Raw genomic sequence first — 22,426 nt, forward strand, 5'->3', positions numbered from 1 at the left:
AGATACTGTACCCTACTACAGCTAGTGTTAGATACTGTACCCAACTACATCTAGTGTTAGATACTGTACCCTACTACAGCTAGTGATAGATACGGTACCCTACTACAGCTATTGATAGATACGGTACCCTACTTCAGCTAGTGTTAGATACTGTACCCAACTAAAGCTAGTGTTAGACACCGTATCCAACTACAGCTAGTGTTAGACACCTATCCAACTACAGCTAGTGTTAGACACCGTATCCAACTACAGCTAGTGTTAGACACCGTATCCAACTACAGCTAGTGTTAGACACCGTACCCTACTACAGCTAGTGTTAGATACTGTACCCAACTACAGCTAGTGTTAGACACCGTACCCTACTACAGCTAGTGTTAGACACCGTATCCAACTACAGCTAGTGTTAGACACCGTATCCAACTACAGCTAGTGTTAGACACCGTAGCCTACTACAGCGCGTGTTAGACACCGTACCCAACTAAAGCTAGTGTTAGACACCGTACCCAACTACAGCTAGTTTTAGATACTCTACCCAACTACAGCTAGTGTTAGACACCGTATCCAGCTACAGCCAGTGTTAGACACCGTACCCAACTACAGCTAGTTTTAGATACTCTACCCAACTACAGCTAGTGTTAGACACCGTATCCAACTACAGCTAGTTTTAGATACTCTACCCAACTACAGCTAGTGTTTCACACCGTACCCAACTACAGCTAGTGTTAGAAACTGTACCCTACTACAGCTAGTGTAAGATACTGTACCCAACTACAGCTTAGTGTTAGATACTGTACCCAACTACAGTTAGCGTTAGATACCGTACCCTACTACAGCTAGTGTTAGATACTGTACCCAACTACAGCTAGTGTTAGATACTGTACCCTACTACAGCTAGTGTTAGATACTGTACCCTACTACAGCTAGTGTTAGATACTGTACCCAACACCAGCTAGTGTTAGATACTGTACCCTACTACAGCTAGTGTTAGATACTGTACCCTACTACAGCTAGTGTTAGATACTGTACCCAACGCCAGCTAGTGTTAGATACTGTATCCTACTACAGCTAGTTTTAGATACTGTACCCTACTTCAGCTATTGTTAGATACTGTACCCAACTACAGCTAGTGTTAGATACTGTACCCTACTACAGCTAGTGATAGATACTGTACCCTACTACAGCTAGTGATAGATACTGTACCCTACTACAGCTAGTGATAGATACGGTACCCTACTACAGCTAGTGATAGATACTGTACCCTACTACAGCTAGTGTTAGATACTGTACCCAACACCAGCTAGTGTTAGATACTGTACCCTACTACAGCTAGTGTTAGATACTGTACCCTACTACAGCTAGTGTTAGATACTGTACCCAACGCCAGCTAGTGTTAGATACGGTACCCTACTACAGCTAGTGATAGATACTGTACCCTACTACAGCTAGTGTTAGATACTGTACCCAACACCAGCTAGTGTTAGATACTGTACCCTACTACAGCTAGTGTTAGATACTGTACCCTACTACAGCTAGTGTTAGATACTGTACCCAACGCCAGCTAGTGTTAGATACTGTATCCTACTACAGCTAGTTTTAGATACTGTACCCTACTTCAACTATTGTTAGATACTGTACCCAACTACAGCTAGTGTTAGATACTGTACCCTACTACAGCTAGTGATAGATACGGTACCCTACTACAGCTAGTGATAGATACGGTACCCTACTACAGCTAGTGATAGATACGGTACCCTACTTCAGCTAGTGTTAGATACTGTACCCTACTTCAGTTAGTGTTAGATACTGTACCCAACTACAGCTAGTGTTAGATACGGTACCCTACTACAGCTAGTGTTAGATACTGTACCCTACTTCAGCTAGTGTTAGATACTGTACCCAACTACAGCTTAGTGTTAGATACTGTACCCAACTACAGCTAGTGTTAGATACTGTACCCAACTACAGCTAGTGTTAGATACTGTACCCAACTACAGCTAGTGTTTCACACCGTACCCAACTACAGCTAGTGTTAGAAACTGTACCCAACTACAGCTAGTGTTAGGTACTGTACCCTACTACAGCTAGTGATAGATACTGTACCCTACTACAGCAGCTAGTGATAGATACTAGTGTTAGTACCCTACTACAGCTAGTGATAGATAGATACTACTACAGCTAGTGATAGATACGGTACCCTACTACAGCTAGTGTTAGATACTGTACCCTACTTCAGCTAGTGTTAGATACTGTACCTAGTGTTAGACACTACTTCAGCTAGTGTTAGATACTGTACCCAACTACAGCTAGTGTTAGATACGGTACCCTACTACAGCTAGTGTTAGATACTGTACCCAACTACAGCTTAGTGTTAGATACTGTACCCAACTACAGCTAGTGTTAGATACTGTACCCAACTACAGCTAGTGTTAGATACTGTACCCAGGTACAGCTATTGTTAGATACTGTACCCAACTACAGCTAGCGTTAGATACTGTACCCAACTACAGCTAGTGTTAGGTACTGTACCCAACTACAGCCAGTGTTAGATATTGTACCCTACTACAGCTAGTGTTAGATACTGTACCCAACACCAGCTAGTGTTAGATACTGTATCCTACTACAGCTAGTGTTAGATACTGTACCCTACTTCAGCTAGTGTTAGATACTGTACCCTACTACAGCTAGTGTTAGATACTGTACCCTACTACAGCTAGTGATAGATACTGTACCCTACTACAGCTAGTGATAGATACTGTACCCTACTACAGCTAGTGTTAGATACTGACCCTACTTCAGCTAGTGTTAGATACTGTACCCAACTACAGCTAGTGTTAGATACTGTACCCAACTACAGCTAGTGTTAGATACTGTACCCAACTACAGCTAGTGTTAGGTACTGTACCCAACTACAGCTAGTGTTAGATACTGTACCCTACTACAGCTAGTGTTAGATACTGTACCCAACTACAGCTAGTGTTAGATACTGTATCCTACTACAGCTAGTGTTAGATACTGTACCCTACTACAGCTAGTGTTAGATACTGTACCCTACTACAGCTAGTGTTAGATACTGTACCCAAATACAGCTAGTGTTAGACACCGTAGCCTACCACAGCTAGTGTTAGACACCGTACCCAACTAAAGCTAGTGTTAGATACTGTACCCAACTACAGCTAGTGTTAGATACTGTACCCTACTACAGCTAGTGTTAGACACTGTACCCAACTACAGCTAGTGTTAGACACTGTACCCTAATTCAGCTAGTGTTAGACACTGTACCCAACTACAGCTAGTGTTAGACACCGTATCCAACTACAGCTAGTGTTAGACACTGTACCCAACTACAGCTAGTTTTAGATACTGTACCCAACTACAGCTAGTGTTAGTGTACCCAACTACAGCTAGTTTTAGACACTGTACCCAACTACAGCTAGTGTTAGACACTGTACCCAACTACAGCTAGTGTTAGAAACTGTACCCTACTACAGCTAGTGTAAGATACTGTACCCTACTACAGCTAGTGTTAGACACTGTACCCTACTACAGCTAGTGTTAGATACTGTACCCTACACAGCTAGTGTTAGACTGTACCCTACTACAGCTAGTGTTAGACACTGTACCCTACTACAGCTAGTGTTAGATACTGTACCCTACTACAGCTAGTGTTAGATACTGTACCCTACTACAGCTAGTGTTAGATACTGTACCCTACTACAGCTAGTGTTAGATACTGTACCCTACTACAGCTAGTGTTAGATACTGTACCCTACTTCAGCTAGTGTTAGACACTGTACCCAACTACAGCTAGTGTTAGATACTGTACCCTACTACAGCTAGTGTTAGATACTGTACCCTACTACAGCTAGTGTTAGATACTGTACCCAACTACAGCTAGTGTTAGATACTGTACCAAACTACAGCTAGTGTTAGATACTGTACCCTACTACAGCTAGTGTTAGATACTGTACCCAACTACAGCTAGTGTTAGACACTGTACCCTACTACAGCTAGTGTTAGATACTGTACCCAACTACAGCTAGTGTTAGACACTGTACCCTACTACAGCTAGTGATAGATACTGTACCCTACTACAGCTAGTGATAGATACTGTACCCTACTACAGCTAGTGTTAGATACTGTACCCTACTACAGCTAGTGTTAGACACTGTACCCAACTACAGCTAGTGTTAGACACCTATCCAACTACAGCTAGTGTTAGACACTGTATCCTACTACAGCTAGTGTTAGACTGTACAACTACAGCTAGTGTTAGACACTGTACCCTACTACAGCTAGTGTTAGACACTGTACCCTACTACAGCTAGTGTTAGACACTGACCCTACTACAGCTAGTGTTAGACACTGTATCCAACTACAGTTAGTGTACAACTACAGCTAGTGTTAGACACTGTAGCCTACTACAGCTAGTGTTAGACACTGTACCTACTACAGCTAGTGTTAGACACTGTACCCTACTACAGCTAGTGTTAGATACTGTACCCAACTACAGCTACACTGTGTTACATACTGTTAGACACCAACTACAGCTAGTGTTAGACACTGTACCCAACTACAGCTAGTGTTAGATACTGTACCCAACTACAGCTAGTGTTAGACACTGTACCCTACTACAGCTAGTGTTAGACACTGTACCCTACTACAGCTAGTGTTAGTACTGTACCCTACTACAGCTAGTGTTAGATACTGTACCCAACTACAGCTAGTGTTAGATACTGTACCCTACTACAGCTAGTGTTAGATACTGTACCCTACTACAGCTAGTGTTAGATACTGTACCCTACTACAGCTAGTGTTAGATACTGTACCCTACTACAGCTAGTGTTAGATACTGTACCCTACTACAGCTAGTGTTAGATACTGTACCCTACTACAGCTAGTGTTAGACACTGTACCCTACTACAGCTAGTGTTAGATACTGTACCCTACTACAGCTAGTGTTAGATACTGTACCCTACTTCAGCTAGTGTTAGATACTGTACCCTACTACAGCTAGTGTTAGATACTGTACCCTACTACAGCTAGTGTTAGACACTGTACCCTACTACAGCTAGTGTTAGATACTGTACCCTACTACAGCTAGTGTTAGATACTGTACCCTACTACAGCTAGTGTTAGATACTGTACCCAACTACAGCTAGTGTTAGATACTGTACCCTACTACAGCTAGTGTTAGATACTGTACCCTACTACAGCTAGTGTTAGATACTGTACCCAACACCAGCTAGTGTTAGATACTGTATCCTACTACAGCTAGTGTTAGATACTGTACCCTACTACAGCTAGTGTTAGATACTGTACCCAACTACAGCTAGTGTTAGACACTGTACCCTACTACAGCTAGTGTTAGATACTGTACCCTACTACAGCTAGTGTTAGACACTGTACCCTACTACAGCTAGTGTTAGATACTGTACCCTACTACAGCTAGTGTTAGACACTGTACCCTACTACAGCTAGTGTTAGATACTGTACCCAACTACAGCTAGTGTTAGATACTGTACCCTACTACAGCTAGTGTTAGACACTGTACCCTACTACAGCTAGTGTTAGATACTGTACCCAACTACAGCTAGTGTTAGACACTGTACCCAACTACAGCTAGTGTTTAGACACAGCTACTAGATACCCAACTACAGCTAGTGTTAGACACTGTACCCAACTACAGCTAGTGTTAGACACTGTACCCAACTACAGCTAGTGTTAGATACTGAACTACTAGTGTTAGATACAACTACAGCTAGTGTTAGACACGTGGTACCCTACTACAGCTAGTGTTAGATACTGTACCCTACTACAGCTAGTGTTAGATACTGTACCCAACTACAGCTAGTAGTTGACTACAGCTAGTGTTAGACACTGTACCCTACTACAGCTAGTGTTAGATACTACAGCTAGTGTTAGAAACTGTACCCTACTACAGCTAGTGTTAGATACTGTACCCAACTACAGCTAGTGTTAGATACTGTACCCTACTACAGCTAGTGTTAGATACTGTACCCTACTACAGCTAGTGTTAGATACTGTACCCTACTACAGCTAGTGTTAGATACTACTACAGCTAGTTTAGATACTGTACCCAACTACAGCTAGTGTTAGATACTGTACCCTACTACAGCTAGTGTTAGATACTGTACCCAACACCAGCTAGTGTTAGATACTGTACCCTACTACAGCTAGTGTTAGATACTGTACCCTACTACAGCTAGTGTTAGATACTGTACCCTAGTGTTACTGTACCCCAGCTAGTGTTAGATACTGTACCCAACTACAGCTAGTGTTAGATACTGTACCCTACTACAGCTAGTTAGATACTGTACCCTACTACAGATACTGTACCCAACACAGCTAGTGTTAGATACTGTATCCTACTACAGCTAGTTTTAGATACTGTACCCTACTACAGCTAGTGTTAGATACTGTACCCTACTACAGCTAGTGTTAGATACTGTACCCTACTACAGCTAGTGTTAGATACGGTACCCTACTACAGCTAGTGTTAGATACTGTACCCTACTTCAGCTAGTGTTAGATACTGTACCCAACTACAGCTAGTGTTAGATACTGTACCCTACTACAGCTAGTGTTAGATACTGTACCCTACTACAGCTAGTGTTAGATACTGTACCCTACTTCAGCTAGTGTTAGATACTGTACCCAACTACAGCTAGTGTTAGATACTGTACCCAACTACAGCTAGTGTTAGATACTGTACCCTACTACAGCTAGTGTTAGATACTGTACCCAACTACAGCTAGTGTTAGATACTGTACCCAACTACAGCTAGTGTTAGGTACTGTACCCAACACCAGCTAGTGTTAGATACTGTATCCTACTACAGCTAGTGTTAGATACTGTACCCTACTTCAGCTAGTGTTAGATACTGTACCCTACTACAGCTAGTGTTAGATACTGTACCCTAATTCAGCTAGTGTTAGACACTGTACCCAACTACAGCTAGTGTTAGACACTGTATCCAACTACAGCTAGTGTTAGACACCGCACCCAACTACAGCTAGTTTTAGATACTCTACCCAACTACAGCTAGTGTTAGACACCGTACCCAACTACAGCTAGTTTTAGATACTCTACCCAACTACAGCTAGTGTTAGACACCGTACCCAACTACAGCTAGTGTTATAAACTGTACCCTACTACAGCTAGTGTAAGATACTGTACCCAACTACAGTTAGTGTTAGATACCGTACCCTACTACAGCTAGTGTTAGATACTGTACCCAACTACAGCTAGTGTTAGATACTGTACCCTAAAACAGCTAGATTTAGATACTGTACCCAACTATAGCTAGTGTTAGATACTGTACCCTACTACAGCTGGATTTAGGTATTGCACCCAACACCAGCTAGTGTTAGATACTGTACCCTACTACAGCTAGTGTTAGATACTGTACCCTACTACAGCTAATGTTAGATACTGTACCCAACACCAGCTAGTGTTAGATACTGTACCCTACTACAGCTAGTGTTAGATACTGTACCCTACTACAGCTAGTGTTAGATACTGTACCCAACACCAGCTAGTGTTAGATACTGTATCCTACTACAGCTAGTTTTAGATACTGTACCCTACTTCAGGTAGTGTTAGATACTGTACCCGACTACAGCTAGTGTTAGATACTGTACCCTACTACAGCTAGCGATAGATACGGTACCCTACTACAGCTAGTGTTAGATACTGTACCCTACTTCAGCTAGTGTTAGATACTGTACCCAACTACAGCTAGTGTTAGATACGGTACCCTACTACAGCTAGTGTTAGATACTGTACCCTACTACAGCTAGTGTTAGATACTGTACCCTACTTCAGCTAGTGTTAGATACTGTACCCAACTACAGCTAGTGTTAGATACTGTACCCAACTACAGCTAGTGTTAGATACTGTACCCAGGTACAGCTATTGTTAGATACTGTACCCAACTACAGCTAGCGTTAGATACTGTACCCAACTACAGCTAGTGTTAGGTACTGTACCCAACACCAGCTAGTGTTAGATACTGTATCCTACTACAGCTAGTGTTAGATACTGTACCCTACTTCAGCTAGTGTTAGATACTGTACCCTACTACAGCTAGTGTTAGATACTGTACCCTAATTCAGCTAGTGTTAGACACCGTACCCAACTACAGCTAGTGTTAGACACCGTATCCAACTACAGCTAGTGTTAGACACCGCACCCAACTACAGCTAGTTTTAGATACTCTACCCAACTACAGCTAGTGTTAGACACCGTACCCAACTACAGCTAGTTTTAGATACTCTACCCAACTACAGCTAGTGTTAGACACCGTACCCAACTACAGCTAGTGTTATAAACTGTACCCTACTACAGCTAGTGTAAGATACTGTACCCAACTACAGTTAGTGTTAGATACTGCACCCTACTACAGCTAGTGTTAGATACTGTACCCAACTACAGCTAGTGTTAGATACTGTACCCTAAAACAGCTAGATTTAGATACTGTACCCAACTATAGCTAGTGTTAGATACTGTACCCTACTACAGCTGGATTTAGGTATTGCACCCAACACCAGCTAGTGTTAGATACTGTACCCTACTACAGCTAGTGTTAGATACTGTACCCTACTACAGCTAATGTTAGATACTGTACCCAACACCAGCTAGTGTTAGATACTGTACCCTACTACAGCTAGTGTTAGATACTGTACCCTACTACAGCTAGTGTTAGATACTGTACCCAACACCAGCTAGTGTTAGATACTGTATCCTACTACAGCTAGTTTTAGATACTGTACCCTACTTCAGGTAGTGTTAGATACTGTACCCGACTACAGCTAGTGTTAGATACTGTACCCTACTACAGCTAGCGATAGATACGGTACCCCTACTACAGCTAGTGTTAGATACTGTACCCTACTTCAGCTAGTGTTAGATACTGTACCCAACTACAGCTAGTGTTAGATACGGTACCCTACTACAGCTAGTGTTAGATACTGTACCCTACTACAGCTAGTGTTAGATACTGTACCCTACTTCAGCTAGTGTTAGATACTGTACCCAACTACAGCTAGTGTTAGATACTGTACCCAACTACAGCTAGTGTTAGATACTGTACCCAGGTACAGCTATTGTTAGATACTGTACCCAACTACAGCTAGCGTTAGATACTGTACCCAACTACAGCTAGTGTTAGGTACTGTACCCAACACCAGCTAGTGTTAGATACTGTATCCTACTACAGCTAGTGTTAGATACTGTACCCTACTTCAGCTAGTGTTAGATACTGTACCCTACTACAGCTAGTGTTAGATACTGTACCCTAATTCAGCTAGTGTTAGACACCGTACCCAACTACAGCTAGTGTTAGACACCGTATCCAACTACAGCTAGTGTTAGACACTGCACCCAACTACAGCTAGTTTTAGACACTCTACCCAACTACAGCTAGTGTTAGACACTGCACCCAACTACAGCTAGTTTTAGATACTCTACCCAACTACAGCTAGTGTTAGACACCGTACCCAACTACAGCTAGTGTTATAAACTGTACCCTACTACAGCTAGTGTAAGATACTGTACCCAACTACAGTTAGTGTTAGATACCGTACCCTACTACAGCTAGTGTTAGATACTGTACCCAACTACAGCTAGTGTTAGATACTGTACCCTAAAACAGCTAGATTTAGATACTGTACCCAACTATAGCTAGTGTTAGATACTGTACCCTACTACAGCTGGATTTAGGTATTGCACCCAACACCAGCTAGTGTTAGATACTGTACCCTACTACAGCTAGTGTTAGATACTGTACCCTACTACAGCTAATGTTAGATACTGTACCCAACACCAGCTAGTGTTAGATACTGTACCCTACTACAGCTAGTGTTAGATACTGTACCCTACTACAGCTAGTGTTAGATACTGTACCCAACACCAGCTAGTGTTAGATACTGTATCCTACTACAGCTAGTTTTAGATACTGTACCCTACTTCAGGTAGTGTTAGATACTGTACCCAACTACAGCTAGTGTTAGATACTGTACCCTACTACAGCTAGTGATAGATACGGTACCCTACTACAGCTAGTGTTAGATACTGTACCCTACTTCAGCTAGTGTTAGATACTGTACCCAACTACAGCTAGTGTTAGATACTGTACCCTACTACAGCTAGTGTTAGATACTGTACCCTACTACAGCTAGTGTTAGATACTGTACCCTACTTCAGCTAGTGTTAGATACTGTACCCAACTACAGCTAGTGTTAGATACTGTACCCAACTACAGCTAGTGTTAGATACTGTACCCAGGTACAGCTATTGTTAGATACTGTACCCAACTACAGCTAGCGTTAGATACTGTACCCAACTACAGCTAGTGTTAGGTACTGTACCCAACTACCCAGTGTTAGATAACACTACAGCTAGTGTTAGATACTGTACCCAACACCAGCTAGTGTTAGATACTGTATCCTACTACAGCTAGTGTTAGATACTGTACCCTACTTCAGCTAGTGTTAGATACTGTACCCTACTACAGCTAGTGTTAGATACTGTACCCAACTACAGCTAGTGTTAGATACTGTACCCTACTACAGCTAGTGATAGATACGGTACCCTACTACAGCTAGTGTTAGATATTGTACCCTACTACAGCTAGTGTTAGATATACCCAACTACAGCCAGTGTTAGATACTGTACCCTACTACAGCTAGTGTTAGATACTGTACCCAGGTACAGCTATTGTTAGATACTGTACCCAACTACAGCTACGTTAGATACTGTACCCAACTACAGCTAGTGTTAGACTGTACCCAACACCAGCTAGTGTTAGATACAACTACAGCTAGTGTTAGACACTGTACCCTACTACAGCTAGTGTTAGATACTGTACCCTACTACAGCTAGTGTTAGACACTGTATCCAACTACAGCAGCTAGTGTTAGACACAGCTAGTGTTAGACACCGCACCCAACTACAGCTGGTTTTAGATACTCTACCCAACTACAGCTAGTGTTAGACACCGTACCCAACTACAGCTAGTTTTAGATACTCTACCCAACTACAGCTAGTGTTACACACCGTACCCAACTACAGCTAGTGTTAGAAACTGTACCCTACTACAGCTAGTGTAAGATACTGTACCCAACTACAGTTAGCGTTAGATACCGTACCCTACTACAGCTAGTGTTAGATACTGTACCCAACTACAGCTAGTGTTAGATACTGTACCCTACTACAGCTAGATTTAGATACTGTATCCAACTATAGCTAGTGTTAGATACTGTACCCTACTACAGCTGGATTTAGATACTGTACCCAACACCAGCTAGTGTTAGATACTGTACCCTACTACAGCTAGTGTTAGATACTGTACCCTACTACAGCTAGTGTTAGATACTGTACCCAACACCAGCTAGTTTTAGATACTGTACCCTACTACAGCTAGTGTTAGATACTGTACCCTACTACAGCTAGTGTTAGATACTGTACCCAACACCAGCTAGTGTTAGATACTGTATCCTACTACAGCTAGTTTTAGATACTGTACCCTACTTCAGCTAGTGTTAGATACTGTACCCAACTACAGCTAGTGTTAGATACTGTACCCTACTACAGCTAGTGATAGATACGGTACCCTACTACAGCTAGTGATAGATACGGTACCCTACTACAGCTAGTGTTAGATACTGTACCCTACTTCAGCTAGTGTTAGATACTGTACCCAACTACAGCTAGTGTTAGATACGGTACCCTACTACAGCTAGTGTTAGATACTGTACCCTACTTCAGCTAGTGTTAGATACTGTACCCAACTACAGCTTAGTGTTAGATACTGTACCCAACTACAGCTAGTATTAGATACTGTACCCAACTACAGCTAGTGTTAGATACTGTACCCAGGTACAGCTATTGTTAGATACTGTACCCAACTACAGCTAGCGTTAGATACTGTACCCAACTACAGCTAGTGTTAGGTACTGTACCCAACTACAGCCAGTGTTAGATATTGTACCCTACTACAGCTAGTGTTAGATACTGTACCCAACACCAGCTAGTGTTAGATACTGTATCCTACTACAGCTATTGTTAGATACTGTACCCTACTTCAGCTAGTGTTAGATACTGTACCCTACTACAGCTAGTGTTAGATACTGTACCCAACTACAGCTAGTGTTAGATACTGTACCCTACTACAGCTAGTGATAGATACGGTACCCTACTACAGCTAGTGTTAGATATTGTACCCTACTTCAGCTAGTGTTAGATACTGTACCCAACTACAGCCAGTGTTAGATACTGTACCCAACTACAGCTAGTGTTAGATACTGTACCCAGGTACAGCTATTGTTAGATACTGTACCCAACTACAGCTAGCGTTAGATACTGTACCCAACTACAGCTAGTGTTAGGTACTGTACCCAACACCAGCTAGTGTTAGATACTGTATCCTACTACAGCTAGTGTTAGATACTGTACCCTACTTCAGCTAGTGTTAGATACTGTACCCTACTACAGCTAGTGTTAGATACTGTACCCTAATTCAGCTAGTGTTAGACACCGTACCCAACTACAGCTAGTGTTAGACACCGTATCCAACTACAGCTAGTGTTAGACACCGCACCCAACTACAGCTAGTTTTAGATACTCTACCCAACTACAGCTAGTGTTAGACACCGTACCCAACTACAGCTAGTTTTAGATACTCTACCCAACTACAGCTAGTGTTAGACACCGTACCCAACTACAGCTAGTGTTATAAACTGTACCCTACTACAGCTAGTGTAAGATACTGTACCCAACTACAGTTAGCGTTAGATACCGTACCCTACTACAGCTAGTGTTAGATACTGTACCCAACTACAGCTAGTGTTAGATACTGTACCCTAAAACAGCTAGATTTAGATACTGTACCCAACTATAGCTAGTGTTAGATACTGTACCCTACTACAGCTGGATTTAGGTATTGCACCCAACACCAGCTAGTGTTAGATACTGTACCCTACTACAGCTAGTGTTAGATACTGTACCCTACTACAGCTAATGTTAGATACTGTACCCAACACCAGCTAGTGTTAGATACTGTACCCTACTACAGCTAGTGTTAGATACTGTACCCTACTACAGCTAGTGTTAGATACTGTACCCGACTACAGCTAGTGTTAGATACTGTACCCTACTACAGCTAGCGATAGATACGGTACCCTACTACAGCTAGTGTTAGATACTGTACCCTACTTCAGCTAGTGTTAGATACTGTACCCAACTACAGCTAGTGTTAGATACGGTACCCTACTACAGCTAGTGTTAGATACTGTACCCTACTACAGCTAGTGTTAGATACTGTACCCTACTTCAGCTAGTGTTAGATACTGTACCCAACTACAGCTAGTGTTAGATACTGTACCCAACTACAGCTAGTGTTAGATACTGTACCCAGGTACAGCTATTGTTAGATACTGTACCCAACTACAGCTAGCGTTAGATACTGTACCCAACTACAGCTAGTGTTAGGTACTGTACCCAACACCAGCTAGTGTTAGATACTGTATCCTACTACAGCTAGTGTTAGATACTGTACCCTACTTCAGCTAGTGTTAGATACTGTACCCTACTACAGCTAGTGTTAGATACTGTACCCAACTACAGCTAGTGTTAGATACTGTACCCTACTACAGCTAGTGATAGATACGGTACCCTACTACAGCTAGTGATAGATACGGTACCCTACTACAGCTAGTGTTAGACACCGTATCCAACTACAGCTAGTGTTAGACACTGTACCCTACTACAGCTAGTGTTAGACACCGTATCCAACTACAGCCAGTGTTAGACACCGTACCCAACTACAGCTGGTTTTAGATACTCTACCCAACTACAGCTAGTGTTAGACACCGTACCCAACTACAGCTAGTTTTAGATACTCTACCCAACTACAGCTAGTGTTACACACCGTACCCAACTACAGCTAGTGTTAGAAACTGTACCCTACTACAGCTAGTGTAAGATACTGTACCCAACTACAGTTAGCGTTAGATACCGTACCCTACTACAGCTAGTGTTAGATACTGTACCCAACTACAGCTAGTGTTAGATACTGTACCCTACTACAGCTAGATTTAGATACTGTATCCAACTATAGCTAGTGTTAGATACTGTACCCTACTACAGCTGGATTTAGATACTGTACCCAACACCAGCTAGTGTTAGATACTGTACCCTACTACAGCTAGTGTTAGATACTGTACCCTACTACAGCTAGTGTTAGATACTGTACCCAACACCAGCTAGTGTTAGATACTGTACCCTACTACAGCTAGTGTTAGATACTGTACCCTACTACAGCTAGTGTTAGATACTGTACCCAACACCAGCTAGTGTTAGATACTGTATCCTACTACAGCTAGTTTTAGATACTGTACCCTACTTCAGCTAGTGTTAGATACTGTACCCAACTACAGCTAGTGTTAGATACTGTACCCTACTACAGCTAGTGATAGATACGGTACCCTACTACAGCTAGTGATAGATACGGTACCCTACTACAGCTAGTGTTAGATACTGTACCCTACTTCAGCTAGTGTTAGATACTGTACCCAACTACAGCTAGTGTTAGATACGGTACCCTACTACAGCTAGTGTTAGATACTGTACCCTACTACAGCTTAGTGTTAGATACTGTACCCAACTACAGCTAGTATTAGATACTGTACCCAACTACAGCTAGTGTTAGATACTGTACCCAGGTACAGCTATTGTTAGATACTGTACCCAACTACAGCTAGCGTTAGATACTGTACCCAACTACAGCTAGTGTTAGGTACTGTACCCAACTACAGCCAGTGTTAGATATTGTACCCTACTACAGCTAGTGTTAGATACTGTACCCAACACCAGCTAGTGTTAGATACTGTATCCTACTACAGCTATTGTTAGATACTGTACCCTACTTCAGCTAGTGTTAGATACTGTACCCTACTACAGCTAGTGTTAGATACTGTACCCAACTACAGCTAGTGTTAGATACTGTACCCTACTACAGCTAGTGATAGATACGGTACCCTACTACAGCTAGTGTTAGATATTGTACCCTACTTCAGCTAGTGTTAGATACTGTACCCAACTACAGCCAGTGTTAGAAACGGTACCCTACTACAGCTAGTGTTAGATACTGTACCCTACTTCAGCTAGTGTTAGATACTGTACCCAACTGCAGCTATTGTTAGATACTGTACCCTACTACATCTAGCGTTAGATACTGTACCCAACTACAGCTAGTGTTAGGTACTGTACCCAACTACAGCAAGTGTTAGATATTGTACCCAACTACAGCTAGTGTTAGATACTGTACCCAACTACAGCTAGTGTTAGATACTGTACCCTACTACAGCTAGTGATAGATACGGTACCCTACTACAGCTAGTGATAGATACGGTACCCTACTACAGCTAGTGTTAGACACCGTATCCAACTACAGCTAGTGTTAGACACTGTACCCTACTACAGCTAGTGTTAGACACCGTATCCAACTACAGCCAGTGTTAGACACTGTACCCAACTACAGCTGGTTTTAGATACTCTACCCAACTACAGCTAGTGTTAGACACCGTACCCAACTACAGCTAGTTTTAGATACTCTACCCAACTACAGCTAGTGTTACACACCGTACCCAACTACAGCTAGTGTTAGAAACTGTACCCTACTACAGCTAGTGTAAGATACTGTACCCAACTACAGTTAGCGTTAGATACCGTACCCTACTACAGCTAGTGTTAGATACTGTACCCAACTACAGCTAGTGTTAGATACTGTACCCTACTACAGCTAGATTTAGATACTGTATCCAACTATAGCTAGTGTTAGATACTGTACCCTACTACAGCTGGATTTAGATACTGTACCCAACACCAGCTAGTGTTAGATACTGTACCCTACTACAGCTAGTGTTAGATACTGTACCCTACTACAGCTAGTGTTAGATACTGTACCCAACACCAGCTAGTGTTAGATACTGTACCCTACTACAGCTAGTGTTAGATACTGTACCCTACTACAGCTAGTGTTAGATACTGTACCCAACACCAGCTAGTGTTAGATACTGTATCCTACTACAGCTAGTTTTAGATACTGTACCCTACTTCAGCTAGTGTTAGATACTGTACCCAACTACAGCTAGTGTTAGATACTGTACCCTACTACAGCTAGTGATAGATACGGTACCCTACTACAGCTAGTGATAGATACGGTACCCTACTACAGCTAGTGTTAGATATTGTACCCTACTACAGCTAGTGTTAGATACTGTACCCAACACCAGCTAGTGTTAGATACTGTATCCTACTACAGCTATTGTTAGATACTGTACCCTACTTCAGCTAGTGTTAGATACTGTACCCTACTACAGCTAGTGTTAGATACTGTACCCAACTACAGCTAGTGTTAGATACTGTACCCTACTACAGCTAGTGATAGATACGGTACCCTACTACAGCTAGTGTTAGATATTGTACCCTACTTCAGCTAGTGTTAGATACTGTACCCAACTACAGCCAGTGTTAGAAACGGTACCCTACTACAGCTAGTGTTAGATACTGTACCCTACTTCAGCTAGTGTTAGATACTGTACCCAACTGCAGCTTAGTGTTAGATACTGTACCCAACTACAGCTAGTGTTAGATACTGTACCCAACTACAGCTAGTGTTAGATACTGTACCCAGGTACAGCTATTGTTAGATACTGTACCCTACTACATCTAGCGTTAGATACTGTACCCAACTACAGCTAGTGTTAGGTACTGTACCCAACTACAGCAAGTGTTAGATATTGTACCCAACTACAGCTAGTGTTAGATACTGTACCCTACTACTGCTAGTGTTACACACCTTACCCATCCACAGCTAGTCTTAGATACTGTACCCTACTACTGCTAATGTTACACACCTTACCCATCCACAGCTAGTCTTATATACTGTACCCATCTACAGCTAGTGTTACATAATGTTCCCAACTACAGCTAGTGTTAGATACTGTACCCAATTACAGCTAGTGTTAGATACTGTACCCTACTACAGCTAGTGTTAGATACTGTACCCAACTACAGCTAGTGTTAGATACTGTACCCAACTACAGCTAGTGTTAGATACTGTACCCAATTACAGCTAGTGTGAGACACTTTACCTAACTACAGCTAGTGTTAGACTTTACCCAACTACAGCTAGTGTTAGATACTGTACCCAACTACGGCTAGTGTGAGACACTTTACCCAACTACAGCTAGTGTTAGATACTGTACCCAACTACAGCTAGTGTTAGATACTGTACCCAACTACAGATAGTGTTAGATACTGTACCCAACTACGGCTCGTGTGAGACACTTGACCTAACTACAGCATCTATACAACTTCTGTGCCAAAGAATCATGTCACTAACTGTAATAAACCTTGTCTAACCAGCAGTGTTGGGGAAGCAACTTTGAAAATATAGTTTACCAAGCTACCAATTACACTGAAATAAGTTAATCTACATGAAAGCTACATTGTTCACTACATCCAAACTACTTCCAAACTACTACATCTGAAATGTCATAGATAAGAAATTGCAAGAACTTTAGAGTCATATTGACAGAATTGCAGAATGTGTAAGTTAGTCTATTAAACACAACAACTGAATTTCAAGTGAGAATCAGGTAGGTCTGATGCAGAAAAATAAAGGAAATTCTTACCGACTTCTGCCATATTTTATTTTATTATTGCAAATAAAGTCGTGTGTAGTTCTAGTAGTTAGCTACACCGCTACATGGCAGAAAAGTAATTAACTTCTGAAAACACTACCCAGATGACAATTTAGGTCAACTATTGCCAAGCTACTGCAAAATTTAGTTGAATTACAAGTTAAACTACATGTACTCCCCAAAACTGTTCACCAGTGATAACAGTCTATTTTGGGCACCCAGTGAAGGGCTATGACAGCTGTTTTCAAAGTGCTATGTTAGCTTCAGAGGACGAATCTTACGAAAGACAGGATATATCTGTGAAGTTTCCCACACAGCCCCACTGACGAGCTTCCACAGCCTCTGAGTGGCTACCACTAATTCATTGAATTGGGAATTGAGCCAATCACTGATACCAGCCGGCACACTCCAGGATCAAACATGGGTATAATCAAAATGGTTGGCATGAAGATGTGAAACCCCTGCACTGTGTGGCTGGCTACTACTGTACACTGCCAGACACAGAGCAAACAGAGCTGCTCCTGTGCTCTTTACCCACTGCCCCTCAATACTTATTGCCAGGACCTCCTGAGCACAACCGTTTTCAAGGCTCCAGCAACACTCACAGGCACCATCTGTGCTAATCTTATAAAGAGCTGTGTCACTTAGGAGCTACGCCTGGATTAGATCTTAAAGCTGGAATCCGTAGCGGTGAAACTGCCACGTCCGTTTGCGATATTACAACAACAAAGACTTTACTTCAAACAACGAACACAGTTTTTTCCCCCTCAGACATCATTACATGTGCATAGAACTGCAGAGCATGTACTACTACTTATTTGACCAAGATGCTGGATGCTCCTTTCCTTCTTTCATAAACAAAACAAAAAACTATTACAAATGCATCTGAGGGCCAACAGTCGCACTGTTTCATCTTCCGAGGATTTTAGCTTCAATTCACAGACCTCAGTTAAAGCATTGCCTTGGGATTAGGTTTGCAAAATTCCTGAGACTTTCAATAAATTCCCTGGTTTCCCCAAAATCCCGGTTGGAGGCTTACCAGAACCAGGAGGGAATATGCAGGAAATCTGGAATCCTTCAACCAGGATTTCAGAAAAACCACACACTCCTCTCTCCGGCCCCACACTGGCCTCTCCTCAGTCCCACACACTTCTCTCTCTCTCTCTCTCTCTCTCTCTCTCTCTCTCTCTCTCTCTCTCTCTCTCTCTCTATCTCTCTCTCTCTCTCTCTCTCGCCCCACACTGGCCCTTGTTCAGCCATGTTGTGATGCTGTTATCACTGTTGTAGATTGCAATATCATCAGGGAGGAAGCCAGTCACAGCCAAGCCCAACACAAATCAGAGGAGAGTATTGATTAAAATAAAATTTAAACCAGCTGTGGTCAACTCTGTTTCAGAGCACCGGGCTATGCCTGCGCACCGGGGACACCGTGCGCCTCACGGCATAACACGGTGCCTGCCCGGTCCACCTCTCTCCACGGTAAGCACGGGGAGTTGGCTCAGGTCTCCTACATGACTTCGCCACACTCCCCGTGTCCCTGCCGCTGAAAAACACCCCCACACCATGATGCTGCCACCACCATGCTTCACCATAGGGATAGTGCCAGGTTCAATCTAGCTTTCATCAGACCAGAGAATCTTGTTTCTCATGGTCTGAGAGTCTTTAAGTGCCTTTTGGCAAACTCAAAGCGGGCTGTCATGTGCCTTTTAATAAGGAGTGGCTTCCATCTGACCACTCTACCATAACAGCCTGATTGGTAATAATGTAAGTAGGGTGGTTGGTTGGTTGGGGTGGATCGGTGGGCATATAACGCAAATGTGTAGCAAGGTTGCTAGTTCGAATCTCATCATGGACAACTTTAGCATTTTAGCTAATTAGCAACTTTTCAACTGTTAACTACTTTTTAGCTGCTTTGCAACTACTTAGCATGTAAGCTAACTCTTCCCCTAACCCTAACTGCAACCCATTAACCTAACTCCTAAACTTAACCCTAACCTTAACCCTAACCCTTAGCCAAGCTAATGGTATTCAGCTAGCTAATATTAGCCACCTAGCTAGTTTTCATAACATATTATACGTTTTACAAATTCGCAACATTTATACATTTTGCAAATTTGTACTTATAATCAGACGAAATGGGTGATGGACATCCACAAATTAATTAATACCATTTAAAATGTAACGTATCATACTAAATGGAGTGTTTTAATTTACATACAGAATAATATGAAATGCTCTGAGACCAGGTTGTGATTTCATGCACATGCTGCAGACTTTTGGCTGCACAGACCAGTAACATATTTAAACAAAAAATATGGCATTCTATTCGTAAAAAGAAACAATTTGTCTTAAAATGTTTCTTAGGACCTGCCTAAAAAAAATCACGGATTCCTTTATAATGGTGTATATTCAATAGATTTATTCAAATAGACGTCCACCCACATTGATCCACATCTACTCCCACACTTCCCAGCATGTGCACGGGATATATAAATGGTTTATCCTGGCAAGAATGTGGTTCAAATGGGACTCTATGAATTGGGCTCTAAAAAACATGGCCTGATTTTGTTTTACAGTAAAGGCTTTCTGTAAAGGGTATGAGTGAGGAGACAGCATCCACTCTGCAGGAGAGCCCCTTGCCTAGTGCTCAATAAGTCACAGGGCAGATATGAAGTATATTTATGGAGTGTCCTGCAGAGCCATGGCCCACAGCACGCACTGAGCTGCCCGACTGCCCGGGTAACGATTAACTCTGACATTTCTCCCGCCAGAATCCACTCGGATTAAATATTTGCTGGCTCATTTAATATGAATGTGAATTAATGGTCAATCACGCCGTGTCTAGACTTGACAGTTCATGCAGCTTTTGTATTCTGATCATGGAGATCATGACATTTCGAACACGTCATGTGTATACGCCTACATTTAAATGTCCATGTTGTGTCTGGATTCCCTTTTTTTATGTATTGAAATGCCAGTATGCATTCTGCAAACGGCTGAACAGGATAAATCTGATAAGAACACAACAACAACTTGATGGCAGGAGCCATTTACTGTAGCTATCTAGCCAGTGAAACTCTGTAGCTAGCCAGCAAGTTAGCTAGCAAAGTTAAAGGGATTGCAAACAGGTTAGCATAACTCTAGCCACACCAAAATTATTTTTTTGTAAATAAGCTAGCTGGCTAGCCATTTTGAAGCCAATAAACACGTTCCTCACACACTAGGAACATATTTCCTCTAACGTTTAATGAAAAAAGGTGCCTCACTTCCAAAACACAAGTTTTCTGGAGACTTGTGGCAGAGTGCTGATGATGTCATCCCAAAAATGTGCCTGATTGCATCCAGACTGAGGAGAAATGTTGCCCTGACCACCTTCTGAAGTGGTCAGCCAGATATGAACACAATCCAACCACAATACTCGAGGAGGTTCTCACTTCAAGGGCCTCTTATAGCTCATTTAAACATTGTAAACTCACGGCAAGTCATAGAACCCCAATTGGCAATTAGAGAATGTAAGGACACCTGTCACTCTCTGCAACCCTACATACAAAACCTGTCTGTGTTTCAATGTCTTGTTTGAAGTCAGTGACCTCTGCATCCACTCTTATTACGGTCATTTGAACCTGCAAATTAGAAATGCTCTTCTTAGGTGGAGTTTGTAGTTCAATTTCATTTTTTCCATTGTGTGCTTATAAATAATTAATAGGGTGATTTGCAAGTGTGTGTGTGCATGTGTGCGTATGCATGTGTGTATACTGTAACATTCTGCCATCTGCCACCAGTTGTGTGCCCTTTATCTTTCTCCCCAACCATGCCCAAAATCTGCCCAGGGGTTTTTTGCCCCTGGCCTACATGCCAATCCCAGTATGTAAAAGAATGCTAGGCAGATATAATTGTCTGTGTCTGCATGCCATGGTTAGAAAGTGAAAATAAGGAGGAAGAGTGCATGAGGGGAAGTACTTGAGTACCTTTATATGTACTGTAGTACCTTTTATGAAGGTCTGCCTCTAAGTCAAGGTTCCCCTCTGAAGGCTCTGACCTCAACACCTTAATCTCCCAAGGCATTGGGTGTAAACACAAGCCTTATAATGGCCATAGCGTGACTCAGGGGACAGATAAGGACACTCTTTTTTCACCACCTGCTAAGGTGGTACTCTGAAAGAGTGGCCAAGTTTTTTCCTATTCCATCAAATCGATATTGGCTTTTTTGTATGTTTTATAAAAGTACAGACTCATGGGGGAAACATGGGAAAGTAATGCTTATTTGAAATGTGCTAACTTGTTATTCCAACTTATAGACAAGCTCCAGAAGGTTTTACACACTTGCTGAAGAGGCATTGTTTTGTATGCTCATTCAGCATAGTTCATGTGATGTCCAGAGATGGCCTGAGTATATTTTCAACTAAAAATATACATTTTTGGCTAAGTACTTGAAAGTGTGTTGTGTAACAAAGGGCATTAAGTGATGCAAACCATACATTTGCATGCATTTTTTGTAAACCAACATTTTTATTTTTTCTTCAGAAATATATTAATTGGGGTCTCCTTGAGCAGTCCTATCACTACTGATGTTTTTATGCAAGGAAAACCGGGTCTGGGTTTCTAATGGTTAAGTAAAAGGTTCTCTGTCATTTGCTTTTCGTCTGCTCAGCATTCTTGTTATGTTGTGTCATGTCGCTCCAGTTCACATTGACAGTGTT

At 42.1% G+C, this 22,426-nt stretch overlaps 1 protein-coding gene across 2 annotated transcripts in view; it reads left to right on the plus strand.

Moving 5' to 3' along the window:
* Positions 1-22,426, plus strand: part of LOC115111663 (sialate:O-sulfotransferase 2) — a 101,617-nt gene that overhangs the window by 44,699 nt on the left and 34,492 nt on the right. The gene's annotated exons all lie outside the window — the stretch shown is intronic.

Source organism: Oncorhynchus nerka, linkage group LG27 (genome assembly GCF_034236695.1).
Source record: "Oncorhynchus nerka isolate Pitt River linkage group LG27, Oner_Uvic_2.0, whole genome shotgun sequence".
Taxonomy (NCBI): domain Eukaryota; kingdom Metazoa; phylum Chordata; class Actinopteri; order Salmoniformes; family Salmonidae; genus Oncorhynchus; species Oncorhynchus nerka.